Below are 18,357 nucleotides of genomic sequence, written 5' to 3'. Positions count from 1 at the left end.
GAGAATGAGACAGGCTTCCCTTCCAGAATGCATGACCCTTTCCTGAACTTTGAGGAGGGGAAGTCCCACGGGGAATTCTAACCAAGGAACAATCCCGCCTTTGTGAGGCACAGCAATCCCACGTTCTGCACGGGACTGTGGAACACACCTCCTTCTCTGCCTATTTTTGTTCTCTCTCTAAGCAAATATCTCCAGGCTTTTGCTTTTGAAAATTATTACACAGCAGCCAGCTGCTGGGCTTATATAAATAACCTGAAAATAGCAAAGCGATTTGCTGTCCGGTGTTCAAACACCACCACCCAACAACAGAGCAGCCCTGGGGTGCTGCTTAGCATTCACCCTGCAAACAGAAGCAGCACAAACCCACGCCACCCACTCTCTTCCAGCCTCAGGCAGCAGGCAGTTTGGTCCCAAGATGGATTTTCTACTCATCACCTTCCAAGATTCCCTATGCACAGAAAGAAGGCAGAGTCACATTCTTTGGTAGAACAGCTCTTCATCGATAGGACTCAACAATGCACTTTCTCTAATCAAACTTCATACCCCTGATGCACAGCAAGGGTGCCTACACGTCTTCCAATTATAGACAAGCTAGCAGTTCAGAGGGCAAGGCTCAGGTCTTCCTTGCCTACCACTAACCCCAGTGCCTAGCTCAGCGGGCAGTCAAGAAATGAACGCTGAATAAATCAATGTAAAAAAAGGATTTAATGAGGGGGGAATCCAACTTGGCATTGTGCATATTTTAATTCTTAAAATGCAAGATTCGGGCAAGCAAGGACATGGTTATGAAAACTGGAAGCCCTTTGAAAAGGAAGGAAAGATGGAAATACAGCCAGACTTTCAAAGTCTTTGATACTCACCAACAAAGCTAATACTTAGGAATCCTTATGTCAGCAAGAGAAGCCAGCCTAGGGTGTGTGATGGTCAGAGGACTGCCTGTCCAACAACCAAGGGTCCTCCTATGACAGTTCTCAGTTTTCCTCTGAGAACTCCCCTTCCCTCACATTCCATGTTCGACTTAGAGCAAGGGTCCCCTCGGATGTGGGCCAGGCAGATGTCCTTCATTCCAGAATGGGAATCTTGAGCAGAACACACAAAGCCAGAAAAGGGTTGGGGGACTCAGCCCCACAGAGGTTTCTAAGTAGCCCACCTGTGAGCAAGGAAGCAGGCTGGACTTTTCATAGACAGACTGGAGACTTCTCTAGAACAATACAGAATTTACATCAACACTGGGCTTCTCCCACTGATCCACTGTTTGACTCTTTCAGCTAAGCTCCTTTTCCTGAACTCTTCACTGGAGACGAGCACAGAGCAGAGAAGCGATCTCCAAGCTGGAAACAGGGATTCTGATCACAGATCCGCTACAGGAAATAACAAGTTACTTCCCCTGTCAGGGCCTCAGTCTCTCCCTCCATAGCATTAAGGGGCTGGAATTAAATAAGCACAAAGGAGCCTTGTGTGCTGCGTCCACAGAAATTGACCCCTGCAAGCCCTGGTTCTTGCCAACATAAAGCTCACATTGTCAGGGCCAGTGAGGCTTGGAGTTTAAAGCAGTTAATCCCCGGGCTGGGCTGGATGACTCAAACAAAGAGGATTAACCCTCAAATGAGAGAGTCATCATCCAAATATAGAGCAATCCTAAGCACACACACCAGAAGTGGGAAGCACCCCCATCTTCTCTTGCAAATTCTTGTTCTCTAACCCTTTTGGTAAGCTGATAGATTAACCCTCCAGCACCGCAAGGTCAAGGTGTTACACCTTCCCCACATTTCCCCTCACACCTTTCTTGGTTCTGTAATCCAGGGTCACAGCACTTCCCCTCTGAAATACGCAGGTTTCTTTAAGGTGCTCCAAGTGTGATAAGTAAGTTGAGCCCCTCCTGTGTGCCAGGGAAAACGTTAAACACCAGAGCTGTGGTGGTAGACAAGATGACATGGTCCCAGCTCTCAGGGAGTTTCCAGTCTAGTGGGGAGCACTACTGAGTGCTAAGCACCTGTGTATCCTGCTAAGCACCACAGAACAACCATTATCTCCTTGATAAATGCTCCTTAATAACCGCACGAAGTGGATTGCACTATGACCATTTCACAGATAAAGAAACTGAGAGTCTGAAGTTAAACACCTTGCCCAAAGTTACACAATCTTTAAGTATCAGAGCAGGCCTTTTGGCTTAAAAATTATATGGGACATATGGGGCCCCTGGGTGGCTCAGTCAGTTAAGGGTCTGACTTCGGCTCATGTAATGATCTCAGAGTCCTAGGATCCAACCCCGTGGGGCTCCCTGCTCAGCTGGGAGTCTGCTTCTCCTTCTGCCCCTGCCCCTACTCATGCTCACTCTCTCTCTCTCTCAAATAAATAAATAAAATCCTTAAAAAAAATTATATGGGACATGGAATGTACCACACCAAGAGTGAATATTAAGGTACACTATGGACTGCAGGGGATTATGATGTGTGAATGTAGGTTCACTAGTTGTAACTCGGGCACCACTCTGGTGGGGGAGGCTGCTAACAGTGGGGGCAGTCCCATATGGAAGTCCTCTGAAATTCCACTCCCCTCTGCTGTGAACCTAAAACTGCTCTCTAAAAAATAAAATCTTTTTAAAAAATGGATTCTACAAGATAGCCCCATCATTTTGCACAAGTCAGAAATAACGAGGGAAGGAAAGGGAAAATATTGAACTTTAGACTTTTCAGAGTGTATACGCTCCTATAATAGTCACCAGAGGGAAGACTGATGTTTAACCCTGTACCCTTCTCTGCACTGAAGGAGGGCCTAGAAAACAGGCAACCCAACGGTCAGCCCAGGGGGCAACTTTTTAATCTTCATGTTGTCAAGAAGCACTCTTCTTGATTTTTTACAATGTGTTCCCATAAACTTCTGAGGGAAAAAAGGGAAAATTACAATTTCAGGCTCTGTATTGGTGAAGGTAGGCCAATCACTGTAACAAATGAACTCTATGATGTCAGTCGGTGTTTTAATATAGGCAGAGTTTATTTCTTGCACATGACACAGCCCCAAGCAGAATGGGAAAGGAGTCTGGAGGAACACGTGGAGGTTGGCTGTCCAGGGACTTGTCATGTGGCCACACCCACTTGCAAAGGAGGCTGGGAGACGTAGTTTGCTTGCATGCGAAGACAAGGAACCTGGCTTGTTTGATGAAGAACTTGTCAGTCTCTGCCCCGGGGCGGGGGGGGGGGGCAAAAACTGCATATTTAACATAGTTACTTTTAAATAAAGAAAATGACTCAAAATGCTTACATAGATGATGGGATTATAGGTGGGTTTCCCTTTTCTTTTCCCAATTTTCTGGATTATCAGTAACGTAGTTCTAATATACCCAAAATGGTGGCAAGAAGAGGAAAGCAGGCGGGAGTCCTAATTAGTAACTGTTGGAGCAGTTATGGGTTGGAATCATGTAATCCAAGCAACTGTCTGAGAAATAGTGGCTCAGGCTCTTTCAGATACAAGAAAGAACTTTCTGCTCCATTTGTTCTGGGCAAATGTGGTCTAAGGGCTTTTTTATATTTCTTAAATGCTGCCCATACTCTCTTGTGTCTTTCTGTACCTTAAAGCTTCTCCAAGACATCAATCACAGTTTCCAAGGCTGCTATTTCTCTAATTGGACAGATGTCTGTGATCGAGGCCCTAACAGACTTCTGATCCACTCAATTCACACACAGCTGAGCCTGTGGCCATAGCACAGAACGGTGAGCGGTTATCTCATTACTTAGAGGACCATTTCAAAGAGCCAAGACAATCAGCTCCCCTATGTATCTCAGTGGTTCCTGAGCTTTTTCCACCTTGGCACACGTGAGAACTTTTAGACCCCCAAGAGATTCCCGTGGGTGTCCACACCACTTCCCAACAAATGTCTTTTCCCAACCCCCTCTCCCTGTCTTCCAGCCCCTGACCCAAACCACTTCACACTCTATGTTCTGGCCACACCTGTCTATTGCTTCCTATTGTTTCCAAATCAAGCAAGTACTTGCACGTCTGTTTGCTACTCTGCAAACTATCTTTGCTATCAGGAATTCCCTTCTCCTGCCCACCACCCACCTGGAAAACTATCGCATCCTTCAGGACCCAATGAGGCCATACCCCTTCACCTACTCCAATAGCTTTCCTGGTCCCCAGTCTTCTTTCCTCATATAGCAACAGCAACTGCTTAGAGTTTGTGTTCCCACAAACATTCGCTCGGTATATATTTCTGTGATATCACCTTCTCACCTTGTGCTCTAGTTATTAATTAATGAGCTCCCCAATGGCAGAGCTCAAGAACGGCAGCCCTTGTAGGACCAGGCCAAAAGAGGAAGCTCAGGTCCTATTTGAGTTATGTTCCTGCTTCCCTGATGAGCCAGAGGTGTGGGGCCAAGAGTATGTGACCATGTGAGGTCTGAAACAGGGAAAAAGTGATATGGAGATGTTGTGACCTGTGCAGACAAATCACCTGGGGATCTCGGTAAAATACAGGTTCTGATACAGCAGGTCTGGGGTGGGGGCTGAAATTCTACATTTCTAACAAGCTCCCAAGTGATGCTGGTGCTACTGGTTCAGGGCCCAGACTTTTAGTAGCGAGGCCCTGTTTGCATAAGCACATGATGCACCTGGGGCAACCTCAAAGACCCTGCTTCCAGAGGAGGAAAGTTCTAGAGGGAGAAAACAGATACCCTTCCAATAAGAGAAAAGTGTAAGAGACAAAGCCTACAACATAGCAGTGGCTAAATAGATATCTGCAAAAGAGCATGGTTTGGGTGTGGGTCCAAACCCAACGTGAGCATCCCGAATAAATGAAGTCAGATTATGCAGAGGAACATAAGCAGATTTCTCTCAACTCATCATTGGAGAAGATAGGACATTGGTCTTAAAGTAATAGAAGAATCTCAGTTATGAGCCTCCAGAGCCCTGAGTTAGGGCCCATTAACCCTCAAGGACACTTGAAGTTTGACGCTTTTTGAAGTTAAACATCTCCACCTACAGGTAAGTACTGACCTTGAAAATAAGCCTACATGTAGGGCAAAGGGACATGTTGAGTGTAGGAAACCAGCTCCGGAGGCTGAAAGCAGATTGGATCCAGTGCCTGGTTTAAGCCCACGGAGCACTAGCCAGATATTTGCAAATTCCCTTTACAAGAGAGTGGGTTGTAACATCAAAAGTGGTAGAGGCTAAGTCAGGGTGGTGGGCTGAAGCCCAGGGCCACACCTAACAACCTTCATGGACTGGGTGAGGAGGAACCACAGTACAGAGCAAAGAACATGTTCTAGAGCAAGAAGGCAGCTTTGCATTTGAATCCACTCTGCCCTTTAGTGGCTGCTAAACTCTGGGCAAGTTATTTAATTTCTCTGAACCTCAGTTTACTCCACCATAAAATGGAGACAATAAGTCCCCACTTCATAGAGATTGTGAAAATTCAATGAAATCAGGTATGCATAATAATAATAATCCTTATTGTCACATGATCAGATGGCTAGAGGAAGCTCCCAGAGAAACAGCATCTAGCGCATCTAGCCAAAATTGTTTGCTATAAAATTACCCTTCTCTGTTGTCTCCATTTCTTTATCTATAAAGTGAGAATAAAACAGATTTATCAGCAAGCCCGAAGCAGTCCCTTGTCTCTCCAAGGTGAGAGCAGAGGGGCAGAGCCCTGAGCATGCTCCAGGGAATCCGCAGTGACAGACTAAGACTGGAGGGCAGCTACCATAAACGGAATTCAGCCAGGCCTTGGATTCAGGATGTGAGATTTATACTATCTTCCCCCAGTGAACACGTCCCTAGGAGGCAGTCACTATTCTAAGTCCTTTGTGCAAGTTAACTTATGTCTTCTTCCCTATAACTCTACAGAGTAGGTAATACTGTCATCATTCCCATTTTACTGATTGGGAAACTGAGGCACAGAACTGTTCAATGACCTGCCCAAGGTCTCACATTCATAAGAAGCAGAGCCAGGCTGGGGACCTAGGCAGACTGGCTCTGGGGCTCTTCGCCTTCCACCATCTCCAAGAAGCTCAAGAAACCAAGAGCCGACCAGAAAATCGAGTCAGCCAGAAGAGGTTTTCCTTGTCTACAGGAAATGGACCGAAAGCAACAGGACAGTGATCTGGGAATGACACGGATGAGACTGCAAAACCTGATAGGACTAACCCGACCTCTGACAGCCCTGTGTGGTGCCTCCAAATCCCACACACTGGGCCATTGTGGAAACAAGAGGCCACCAATCTCGTGATGTAAGGGCAAGAGCCTGGCACAGCTTCTGCACCAGAGATTGGTCAGTATCACTAAAAGGAGAAAAAAAAAGTCATTCATTGTGGGAAATGAGAGGACTTGGCTCAGCACCACACCCTGCTTCCATATTGATTATGACAATTCCCCAGGAGTCCATCTTCTATCACTTTGACTTTTAAGCTACTCTTTTACATTACTTTCTAATAGCTTCCCTTTCCTTAAAGATTCATTTTTATGCTTTGCTTGAAAAAGAAGAAGTTTCAAGTGGCTGCATTTACCCCATGGACATTCAAGTGAGCATGGGTGGAATGTGTTCATCACTCATCATAGAGGTAGGTGTGGAACTGAGTCCCTTGAGCCCTCTGGGGCCAAGGTCAAGAGCTCCTGCCTTTGCCATGAGCTCTCCAGCCCCGTCCCTGGGTCCAGTACTCTGCCTGGAGCAGGCTGCCCCCACAAGGCCATTTCCTCTCCCTCAGCATGGCCCACGCACCAGCTGAGCTCCACTCCTCTCTCTGTGCCATCTGCTGCACCCCAGATCAGATCCGAGGCCATGGTCAGATTCTGGGCATGGCAAGAGAGCAGGGCTACAGGCAGAGCAAGAACAGCCTTCACTGGGCCTGGGCTTTGGAGGCTGGCAGGGGAAATCCCTGGGGATTTTTCAGAGGCAACCATGGAGTGATCTAACCAGGCTCCTGCCTGCCTGGGCAAACTAGTTGTGCTGTTTCAGAGGACTTCTAAGCATAATCATGAAGGGAACCCAGGCCGCATTGTTCTGTTCTCCCCAGGTCCCTACCCTCAGATGAACTTCGGTTGCTGCAAGCCTGACTGGGCTTACATCATTAACTTACTGCAGGACCTTAGCTAAATAAGTCTTTTTCTTCTCTAGACTCAGCTCCCCGCCTTGGTGCAGAAGGAGGACTCCTACTCCTACCCCTACGATGAGCAAAGAATGCATCCCAAGGAGTTGAGATTCCTGCGTTCTGAAGTCCCTTCAGCTCAGAAACGCTAAGACCCTGTAGTTGAAGGAAGTCCTTCCACTGACTTGAACTTGCTCTGGACCTGAAAAGGAAATGCCCGTGAAATATTCATTACAACAAAACATGCACACTTGGGAGTAATGATGGTAATTTTGCCAGACCTCTGGAGACTTCTTGAATCACAGGGATTCATTTGCTGGTTTCTGTCATGGGAAGACTTTGAAAACTCACACCTATCCCTGCTTAGGTGAGTTTTAGGGGCCCAGAGTTCCTGCCAATTCATGTGGCATCTGTGGTTGGCACAGAAACAGGGCATGGCACCGCACCCGCAGCTGAAACAGCCAGCTTCCAGACTCCGACATCTGAGATTCAAGAAGGCTCCGGAGGTCTGGCAAAATTACCTTCTCTTGCATCTAATGCAGAGCTGGACAAGAAGGAAATGAGGTTGTTCCTCCATGCCTCCAACGGTACTTTGCTCTGTGATTTCTTTTTGCTGGGCCTCAGGTTTCCCATCTGTAAAATGGAAGTGGGAGAAAGGATGCAGCCCATAGGATCTAACTTCTCAAAAGGAAAGTTGAGTGCATGATCTTTGATCTAGAAGGAGCCAGAATGGCAGCAAAGGCAGAGAAGTTGGGGGAAGAGACACCATTAGCTGCTGAGTACCTACTAGGTGCTGAAGACTTAGATCATCACTATCACTTATGCTCTCATTTCTTGGCCAGGCCAGTGAAGAATCGCCAGAAAGAAGTTCAGCCAGGAGAACAACTACAATAGTATTTACTCATTTACATATCTAATAAATATCTACTGCATGCCTACTATGCCTGGAACAGAGATAACAGCAGATTTTTCCAGTAGAAGACACCATGGGGCAGATTTTGTGGGAGCAATGCCCAAAGGCATCTGAGAGGAAAGTTTCTGCATTTATATAATCCAAGGGACTCAGAAATTTTCATCACTGATTTCCAACAAACAATGGGATGTTACTGAGCTGAGCTAATGGGGTTGGCTTACTGCAGAGAATAGAAGGTTGGCTTCCCTCTGAGACAGCTGAAAATCTCCAGCCCATAAGGCTGATTGTTATCCACTTGTCTTATTTTGAATATCATGAGCCCCATGCAAATCATCTTCTCGATAGCACTAGCAACATTAAATGACAGGTTCTCAATTCTCTCTTCACACAGAATCTTTAAGTCCTTTAGGAACAGAAAGATATGGTGATCACTTAATCAACATTTTGACCAACATATTTCCAAGTCCAGGAGCATGAAAGGAACTGCAGAGCACTTGGATGTTATTACTATCATTTTCATCACTACCATCACCATCACCACCATCACCACCACCATCACCACCACCACCACTACCATCACCACCATCACCATCACCACCATCACCACCATCACCGCCAACACCATCATCAACATCACCATCTTCATCACCACCATCACCACCACTATCATCACCACCATCACCACCACCACCATCACCATCACCACCATCACCATCACCACCACCATCACCACCATCACCACCACCACCATCACCACCACCACCATCACCATCACCACCATCACCATCATCAACATCACCATCATCATCATCATCATCATCATCTTACACCTGAGGAAGCCAAGGCTCAGAGAAATTAAATAACTTGCTCAAGTTTACACAGATAGAAAGTAATGAGTCTTGAGTTCAAACCAAGTTCTGTCTGATTCCAAATCCCACTGCAACATCCCATGCCCCATGTAATCAGTCTTATTACCCACACATAAAAATGGAGGCCAACTTGCTATCTTTCTCTTACTTCCTTCTGGTTTTCAATTCTTTTTCCCCCTACTATTGACACTCTCTTTCTCTCCCTCTCTCTCATAGACACACGAACACACACACAGAGGAAACCACTTTCGACTACAGTACCTAATTTTCTCATTCCCTCCCTCTCAATATCATCGCCAACAAAACTCACCCTCACACATATCCAGCCACGCCATGGGGAGGAAATGGATAGCACCTAGAATTTGAGATTGAAGTCATTCTAACCCTCCCCCTTTCCAATAAAACTATTGCCTATTTCTCTCCTTTTAAAAACAGGAACACATTATGCAAGATGCTGTAGATGTGGGATTTTTCAAGCGAGTTGGTGACACTCTCACTTGGCACAAAATTGATTTAAATAAATCTCTCCCTTTTTCAAGATTCTTCCCTGATCCTGCTTAATCTTAAATTAAGAGCAGTATAATAATAACCAAAGAACATCACACCCCTGAATTTCAGCCACCTCTCTCTCGAAGATCTTGTCTCCTTTTTTTCAAAAGTATGAGCTATTTTTTGGCTTCCACTTGTTTCTCTTTCTTACTTGTCACCACACATTGCTTTCTGTAAGAAATAAGCAATTGGAGCCTTTGTATTTAAAGTCTGTTTTTAGTCCATGAAATCCACAATAAGGCTCCCACAAGACCTTGGAAAGAAAGGGAATAACTGCAGGGAGTTACACTTCAAGATCCACTGAAGTAACAATGTACAGTCACCACCAATGAATAAACAGTTCCATTCATTCATTCATTCATTCATTCAATAAATATTCATTGAGCACGTACTATGTGCCAGGCAACATTCTGAGCACTGGTGATACAGCAGTGAATTGGCTTGCTGAAGGGACAAATAAATAACATGCTAATGACCCTCAAATTTGTGTCTCCCTCTCAAAACCCTTCCTTCAACTCTAGACTCACATATATAACTATCTACTTAACATCTCCCAATGGACATCCAATTGAACACCATGACTGTTCCTTCTCCATCTCAGTAAAGGGCTTCTTCTTCCAGTTGCTCAAATCAAAATATGTGGAGTCATCCTTGACTCTTTTCTTTCTCTCATACCCTAATCTACCAATCAGCAAGTCCTGTCTTCTCCATCATCAACTATATCCAAAATTTGACCACTTCTCACCATCATCACTAGCCACCTAGTCCAAACCACCATCACCTCTTGCCTGAAGAACTGCAGTGGCCTCTTTTTCTTCATTCTTGACACTCTAAGTCGATTACAAGGTCTAAGTCTCAAGTGATCATTGTAATACATAAATCAGATCATGGCAACCAGTGTTCAGAATTTTCCAATGACTTCTCATCTTGCTTAGAGTAAAAGCCCAAGTCCATACAAGGCCCTACAAGACTATGTATTGCCTAACTGCCTGCTATTTCCCTGATCTCAACTTCTACCATGTTGACTCTCTCCCAGTTCCTTCTCCATGAGTCTCCTTGCTGTTCCCAGAACATGACAGTATTCTGTCACCTCAGGGCCTTTGCACTTGTTGCTTCCCCTGCCTAAAAGAATCTTTCCCCAGATATCCATCTGGCTCACTCCTTTATTTCCTTCATGTCATCCTGACCACTTTCTATAAAATGCCCACCACCTACTCAACCCTGTCTCCCACTCCCACTCAACCAGGCACTCCCCAACCCCCCTTCCCCACTTGATGTTCTGTTTTTACACATTTATTTATTTATTTACTTCCACATTATTTATCTCCCCCCCAACTAGAATTAATGTTTCACAAGGATGGACATTGTATTTTATTGTGGTATCCCCTGCCTATAACATGCCTGATACACAGAGAACACTCAACTGGTGAATGAATGACTATCTAAAGGTATATATGCCCAAAGTTCAGCCATGGAAACACAAAAGAAAAGAAAGAGAAAAAGGGTAAGTTGCAGGCATTGCCCATTCAAACAAAGTTCAGCATAAAAGGAGGCTTAGCCAAGGGACTTTAAATATTAAGGTCCCTATAGTAGATTGATCACAAAAATACCCCTAATTCTTCCCTTCCTTAAATCCACACTCTTTGCAATGTGACTATGTAGCTCCTCTCATCAAGAAGTGGAGCCTAGGGGCGCCTGGGTGGCTCAGCCATTAAGTGTCTGCCTTCGGCTCAGTCATGATCCCGGGGTCCTGGGATTGAGCCCCGCATCGGGCTCCCTGCTCTGTGGGGAGCCTGCTTCTTCCTCTCCCACTCCCCCTGCTTGTGTTCCTGCTCTCGCTAACTCTCTCTCTCTGTCAAATAAATGAATAAAATCTTTAATAAAAAAAAAAAAGAAGTGGAGTCTATTCCCTGCTCCCTTGCTCTGCACTGGCCTTGTGACATCCTGTCAATAGATAAGTATGAAATGATAGTGTGCCAGCTATAAGCTTAGGCTACACGAAGTCATGCAGGTTTCCACTCTCTCCGGACTACTGCCACTACCACGTGAACATGCTAGACTCACCTGTTGGGGGATGAGAGACCGCATGGAACAGAGCTGAGTCATCCCAGCTGAGGCCATCCTAAAGCAGCCAGTCCTTGGCCATTCCATCAGCAGACCAAAATCACATGAGTAAACCCAGCTGAAATCAACCAAGCATAACCCAGATCTGCAAACTGCCAGGCCAACCCACAGACATGTGAGACAATAATAAATGGTTGCTTTTGGGGAGGTTTCTCCTGGAGTCCCATTGCCAATATCAACCCTAATGTGTGTGATCAGTCGGTAGGGTAGCCATCTAAGCTGCTCAGCTCTGAGTACATGCTCACTGGGAAATGTCCTCCTTATGATTTAGACTTCATGAAGGGGAGTCTGCAGGAAGACCTACTAGCCATGTCACACCGTGTCTCAGCCATTACAAATCAGTAGAGTGACATGCAGGGGAGCAAGTTCATGGGGATGTGGCCCAGAGAGACAGAGCAGGTTTGCAAGGCAGCAAAACTAAAAGTCAGACCTTGGATGGGAGAAATTCATTAAGGTAAATGTCACTTTCTGAGACATCTTGAGGGAAATCCCGCCAGCCACCCTGATGGTGACCCAGCCAGATGACATCCTATTTCATAGAAACTTTGACAAGGTTCTCAGACAACCAGCCCCATTGCTGTCCACAGAACACGCTGCAGGATGTCTGCTGCCCCAGGAATGGTTGTGCGATGGAGCTCTCAAATCTGTAGGGGAACAAAATCTCAAAAGAGCAGGGGAGCAAACTGTGGTCTTCATCCTAACTATGCAAGATGGAAGCCTCAAATAGATTCATCATATGACAACAGGTAAATGCATTCCATGAGACACCAGAGGTCAGGATATTTCCAATTAACTCCAACACCTTTCCACAACCATAGAAACTCTTAGCATTTGCAGAGAAAACAGATAATAACTAGTAAGAACAATGTCTGCAGGACTTTTCACTAAAGGTGGTGCTTTCCTTCATGGTGGGAGAAAGGAAACAAACATAACGTTCAGGCTCAAAAGGAACACAAATACTTGATCTGGATGAAAGATATCTGCACACTGTTTTGCACTACCTCCCTAATTCCTGTGCCTCTCATCTCCTTGCAAAGATTTATGCCTCTGCTTGCTGCATTGACTTATGCTCTGAGTGACCACAGAAACCTACATCTACCGACCAACCTTCTTCTAAACATAGAGTGTAGCATTTCAGCCAATTCCTTAACCAAGAGCTCAGGACATAAATCTTAGCGACATATATAAATCATAAGAGGCAATACCCCAGTGACCTTGCCACATCACCCTCAAGTCCTACTGCTGTCCCCCTCCCTCACTCAACTACAGCCTCCTTGGCCTCCTTTCTGATTTTCTTAGGAACACACCTCTCCCGTTTCAGGGCTTTTGCAGGTGCTGTTGCTCTGCCCAGAATGTTCATTCTCGGCATCTGGCTGGCTCGCTCCCTCACTTCTCCAAGGGGTCTGATCAAATGTCACTTATCAGCAAAGCCTTCCTTGAGCAGACTGCATAAAAAAAATAACAATCCTCACTGCACCCTCTAGTAGCACTCCTCATTCCTCTCACCCCGCTTTATTTCTCTCCATTAGAATGTATCACTGGCTGATTCACTGTCTAGTTACTTAGTTATTTGTTGTTTTACACACAGAGAGGCACACACACACACACACACACACACACACACTAAGCTCCTTGAGGACAGGGGTTTCGTTTAGTTCAACTCTGCATTCCCCACACATAAAGCAGTCGCTGACACATAGTAGGTACTCAATAAAGGAACTGTAGTTTCTCGAGCACCGACTTCATGTCATACAATTTGTGTCCAAAAATCATTCAACAAAGAACAAATATTTTGTAAGCACCTACTATGTAATTCTTATAACAACTCTATTGTTAGCCCCTTGTTACAGATCAGGAGAGCAAAGCTCAAAGATAGGCTCTGTAACTTGCCCAAGATACTCACCCTGGTTTGTTTGCCCATCAAAGCCTGGGCTCCTCGAAGGCTATCAGCCTGCTTTTCAAACACCTTAATGATGGTTTAGATTACCAAATGCATGTGATACGCAGCTCTGGCAAACATGCATCGCATAAGAGCTCTATCATATTTCATCCCCCACCGCAGTTTTTGTGCAGGGAGAAACATCCATTAGGTTGGATTTTCATCTCTGAGACAGCAGATTGGTAGTAACGGCTTCAGTTTTCCTTCCCACCCATTAAGACATAATCAAGGTCAGAGCTTTCCCTTTAAACTGAGCTGGGAGAAGTATAGACAGGTCAGGGACCCAAGGAGGAAGAAGGCAGAAGTTCATCTGCTCTGAAAATCCCTCGGAATTTTCCAGAATCCCTGCCTTTGTGAAGTACTACTTCAAAACCTTCTTCGTCCTGGAATTTAGGAAAACAATCAATTTTTTTAAAAAGAGAAAAAAAGTCTGACCTGCATTGGGTACACTCCTGTGTATGTGTCTACTGGGGTCTGGTCATGCACTGCAAATGCCAGCCCTATCCTGACCGGTAGAGCTCTGTCCATCCAATGGCCGGGATGCTGATGGGGTCAGAGAGCAAGGGGGGTCACTCGCAGACCAAAGGGACCAAGAGAGGGACCCAGTCCCTACTGAAATCCATGTCATACCTCATCTGTGAGGGCTTCGTTTAAAAAATAATCTCCTGGCACAATTAATTCCTTCCTCCTCACGCCTCCCACCACTCGTTCCTCACACCTGCATGACTGAACTCATCACACTTGATTATTACACGTGTTTCTCCCCGACCAGGTGTGAGCTTCTGGTGAACCTAGACCTTGTTTCCCTCATCTCTGCATTCCCCCCCACCCAAGGACTAATCCAGCCTCTGACACATACTAGGTGCTGGGTGAGTATTTGCTGACTCAAGAAAGATGCAGAATGAGCCTGTACTGGATCTGCTGCATTGACTGGAGCAAGCAGGGCAAGCCACCTCTTCTGGAAAGGGCAGGAAGCAGAAACATAGAAGCAGTTCAGTGTAGCAGAACAGCTGCTGAGCTAGCCACAATGCTCACCTCTCGCCCCTCACCTGCTACTCCTAGAACCTCAAAGCCACCCACTTTTACCTCCCAAACAAGCTTTAAGAAAACAAACAGGGATTCCCCCACCACCACCCACCCCCAGCACCCCACCCCACCCAGCTGCTCTTAGCAGAGCCCAAGACAAGGACGTTAAGTTACCTTGAAACGGAGCTAGTTTGCATCTGCGATTGCTGTTCAAGGGTCGCGTTCCCCCAGCCCTACCAAACCCCAGACAGCAGAGATACCTAACACCCGTCTGCGGAAGAAACGACTGTGCCTCACTCCTCCCTGGCCAAACGCGTTGGCTCACACATCCCTGCAGAACAAATCATGTTCTTTTCCTTGCGCTAAAATCCATCTCTAAACAAATCCTCTCTGTGTCCCTAAGAAACGGCTCCCACGCCCGCGGAGGGCGCCCTCCACATACAGAAATACACACTCACGAACCCCAACCCAGAGCCACCAGGTGTAAGCATGTTTTTCATCTGTTCTTTAGGAACAAACCGCCACCAGCAAAACCCGTCTCCTAGGAATAAAATTGAAACTAAAAGCCGTGGCTAGGAAGCTTAGGGAAACGGACTTAAATGTCAGTAGCCTAAGTTGCAGAACTGTACGGCGCTAACAGTTCAGACCGGATTTAAAACCAGCCCTTGGGGATGCCACCTTCAAAGAGGCGCGCAGCCGCAGGCGGCCGGCAAGTCCTTGCTTCTCTGCGCCGGCTTTCCAAGACTCTTCCCTGTCTTTGGTGCCATTTACTATAAACAACATTCAGAGGTAGCAGCGTGTCCGTTTCGGCCCCGCAGGCGAGCGCGGAGTCCGCGGCCGGCCAGCTCTGCACGCTCCGGAGCTAGCCACCGCGTCGCCTACCTGGGTGGGAAATCCGCGGGCGGGGGCGGCGGCGGGGGCGGGTTTCAGGTGCGGGTGCGAGCGGAGCAGCGTCCGCGCTGGCGGCCCGGTCCGCAGCTCCGGCCACCGCGGCGCTGGGGCGATCCCGGCGGAGGCAGGAGTCCGCGACTGTCACACCTGCATCACTGCAACCACGCCGCCCGCGCAGCACGCAGCGCGCCCCCGCCACTCCGAGCACCGAGGGCGGGCGGCTCCTGGGTCCTCTGCGCAGCGGGATCAGATCCTAACCCGCTTTCTCCTCCCCCCGCCCCCCCCCCCGGCCTAGGCATTAGCGGTATCCGCTGCCCGCAGCTCTGTGCTTCTAAATCCCTTCTAATTCAAGGCGGAGTGAATGCGAAAGCTCGCTGGGCAGGGGACCGGCGGGGCCCCAGGCTGTCTGGATTTGTAGACCGATAGATGTTAAACTTCTTATTCCTCGAGTTTCGAGTTTGGTACCAGAATGATTCTGGTCCTCATCTCGCTTCGCTCTCTCTACCCCGCCTTGGGCGAGGGGGCGCTGTGGACTCCACATCCCCTCTTACCAGCTCCAAACTAGGACGCATCAGAGGACAGGACTCAAAATTCCTGGCAAGGGGAATTCTCTGCTAATTGCATCGCCAAAGTATCTCAGATAATGGATGCAATTAAATCGCTCTGTCCTTGTTACCTCATCAGGAAACTGAGTGAGAAGAATCTATTTGGCGAGTGGGAAGAAGGAGGAAGACACAACGGGGCTTGCTGCATTAAACAAACCCTTTCACCTGTCTCCCTCCTTCCAATACCTCCCCACACACACACCCCGCCCCATCCACCCAGGGAAGAGTTCACCCTGCAGTGAAAGGCTCTTTTCAGGAGCAAAGTTCCTTCTAGGAGGAAGGGAGAGGAAACCTAATGACACTGGAAATTCAGAGGTGAAATCAACTATCACCCCGGGTGCTGGGCCTCCTGTAAGGTCTGGAACTGCTTTCCTTCCCGAGTAGTGCTGAAATGCTCACAAGTCCTGAAAGACTTCCTCTTCCCCACCCAGCACAAGCCACTGTGAGGAAGTCTTCGGTCCCCGCCCTGTCACTGTCTCTACAGTGAGTGGCTGGACAGCTCCTATGTCCTGGCCCCACTCCAGGCCGCCCATCCTCTCTCACCGGGACCATCCCAGGAGCTCCCACCGCTCAGCCTCCTGGACTTCTTTCTTAAGATGTAAAAGTGATCTTGACTCTTTCCTACCTACAGCCATGCATTGGCTTCCCAGTGGCCTTAAAAAGCTGAAACTCTTCTAACATATCTCATTTAGTCGCTAAAGGACAGGCCGCTCACTGCCCAGCCGCCCTGCCTTCCCACCGCCCCCCCCTTTCCCCTGTCCTGGACAATACCAAATTATCAGCTGCTTGCACGTGTCTCACTCTCCCCTCCAGGACTTTGCACATAGTGTTCCAGCTTGCCTGGAATGTTCTCTTCCTTTCGCTCTCCTTTCCCTAATGCCTAATGGTTCTCAGCTGAGCCATCTGTTCCTTGAGCAATTCTCCCCTCATGCCTAGAATAACTGAGTTCTCCCTGATCTGTGCCTAGAGCCACCACCAAGTCCTCGACCACAGCACCCAACACGTTACTAAAGTTAGTTGCCTAACGTCTGTCCTCCTCACTAGAATGTAAGCTATTGGAAATCATGGTCTCTTGTTGGCTGCTACTGCAAAGGGCACAGGCATATAGCATCTGCTCAATATAGATTAGTACAGCCCCCAACCAGATGAAGATATAGAACAGTTCTGGCGTCCAGAGGTTTCTTTGTGTGCAGTCCCAAGCAATAACCACTCATCCCCCAGATGTAACTGCTATTCTCACCTCTTTCAACATCAGTCAATATTGCCTGTTCTTGAACTACATAGGAACAGAATCATTCAGTGGGTATTTTTGGGTATGCCTTCTTTTACTCAAAATAATATCTGAGATTCATCCATACTGTTATATATATTCATAGGACAATCTTTTTTCTTACTGTATAATACTGCGATGTCTGAATATAACACAAGTTATTTATTCCTTCTCCTGAGGGTGAACATTTGAGTTGCTTCCAGTTTGGGGAGGTTATGAATAAAGTTGGTGTCAAGTAAGTTGTATGACAGACAAATGCACTTTTCTCTTGGGTATGTAACCAGGAGTAGAACTGCTAGGTATAAGGTAAGTACATGCTTTGCTTTAGTAGATATTACCTCACAGCTTTCCAAAGTGGTTTTGCCACTACAGACCCACCTGTAGTAGGAGAATTCCAGATATTCTACTTCTTTGCCATAACTGGGCATTGTGTTTTTAATTTTAGCCATTCTCATGGGTGTGTAGTGATATTTCAGTGTGGTTTTAATTATTTGCATTTTTTTGTTGACTAATGATGTTGACCTCTTCAAATGGCTTTTTGGCCATTTGAATATCCTTTGGTGAAGTGCCATTTCAAGTCCTGTGACCAATTCATTGATTTCCTTGTCTTTTTCTTACTGAACTGTAAGGCATTCTATTTGTTTAATATGGGTTTTTGATTGGATAGATGTAGTTTGAATATCTTCTCCCGGTTTGGGGCTTATGTTTTTATTCTCTTAATTTTGATGAAATACAATTTATCAGTTTTTTTCTTTTATGATTAAAATATTAATCATATAATTTGGGGGATCCTATTTAAGAAATCCAATCTACCTAAAGGTCAGGCATCTCTTATCCTCATGTTTTCTTCTGGAATGCCTTTCTGTTTTACCCTTCATATTTTGTTCTATCCTCTATTCATGTATGGGATGTAGTAGGTCCAAGTTTATTTTTTCTCCATAGATATCCAGATGTTCCAGAAACATTATGGAAAAGACCACTTTTACCCATTGGCTCGCAATAACACCTGTGTTGTAAATCAAAGGACCACCTAGAGTGGATCTATTTCTAAACTCCCCATTCTATTCCATTGGTCTATGTGCATATCCTTGT

At 46.5% G+C, this 18,357-nt stretch overlaps 1 protein-coding gene across 4 annotated transcripts in view; it reads right to left on the bottom strand.

Annotated features, from left to right (window-relative positions):
* SV2B (synaptic vesicle glycoprotein 2B) overlaps positions 1–16,561 on the bottom strand; it is a 197,222-nt gene extending 180,661 nt beyond the window's left edge. Inside the window, exon 1 of one of the 4 annotated variants that reach the window (XM_073882282.1) lies at positions 16,539–16,561. The gene's annotated coding sequence lies outside the window, so the exon portion shown is untranslated. Of the gene's footprint in view, positions 1–13,437; positions 13,570–14,673; positions 14,875–15,381; positions 15,979–16,538 lie in introns of those variants that run through there. The other 3 variants (XM_073882278.1, XM_025893228.2, XM_073882279.1) reach the window with 3 other exon arrangements.
* Positions 16,562–18,357: the final 1,796 nt, after the last annotated feature.

The sequence above is a fragment of the Callorhinus ursinus genome, unplaced genomic scaffold, assembly GCF_003265705.2.
Source record: "Callorhinus ursinus isolate GAN/ISIS: 27379988/994484 unplaced genomic scaffold, GSC_fseal_2.0 scaffold45, whole genome shotgun sequence".
Classification (NCBI taxonomy): Eukaryota; Metazoa; Chordata; class Mammalia; order Carnivora; family Otariidae; genus Callorhinus; species Callorhinus ursinus.
Note: the sequence above shows the minus strand (reverse complement) of the source record. Positions and strands in the feature narration are given on the sequence as shown.